We start from the raw sequence: 435 nt of genomic DNA on the forward strand, positions 1-435 counted from the left end.
TATATATATATATATATATATATATATATATATATATATATATCATCAGTAAATCATAAATATGAGAAAGAAGCACACTCTAAGTTATAAAGTAGTATAGTATATAGATAAAGATAGCTATGGCCGGCCTATGGGGTTATCCTCGGTTGCATGTCCATAAAGCACTCAGCTTTACAGTCTTTCTTCAGGCCTTAGGGCTATGGCCTCTATAGCAAGTGGCTCATCTAGAAGAGGCGTTTCTTCAGGTCCTAGGTCCATGGCTTCTCTAGCAAGTGGCCTCTCTAGAAGAGGCTACTTGCTAAAGCGGTCTCTGAAGAGACACTGTAAAGCTGAGCACTTTATGAACGTGAAACCCAGGGTAACCCTATAGACTGTCCATATCTATCCTTATCTTTCTACCTAATATATATATACATATATATATATATATATATA

At 35.9% G+C, this 435-nt stretch overlaps 1 protein-coding gene across 1 annotated transcript in view; it reads right to left on the bottom strand.

Annotated features, from left to right (window-relative positions):
* Positions 1-435, bottom strand: part of LOC106879977 (proto-oncogene tyrosine-protein kinase ROS) — a 330,537-nt gene that overhangs the window by 220,365 nt on the left and 109,737 nt on the right. The gene's annotated exons all lie outside the window — the stretch shown is intronic.

The sequence above is a fragment of the Octopus bimaculoides genome, chromosome 24 (genome assembly GCF_001194135.2).
Source record: "Octopus bimaculoides isolate UCB-OBI-ISO-001 chromosome 24, ASM119413v2, whole genome shotgun sequence".
In the NCBI taxonomy this organism is placed as follows: Eukaryota; Metazoa; Mollusca; class Cephalopoda; order Octopoda; family Octopodidae; genus Octopus; species Octopus bimaculoides.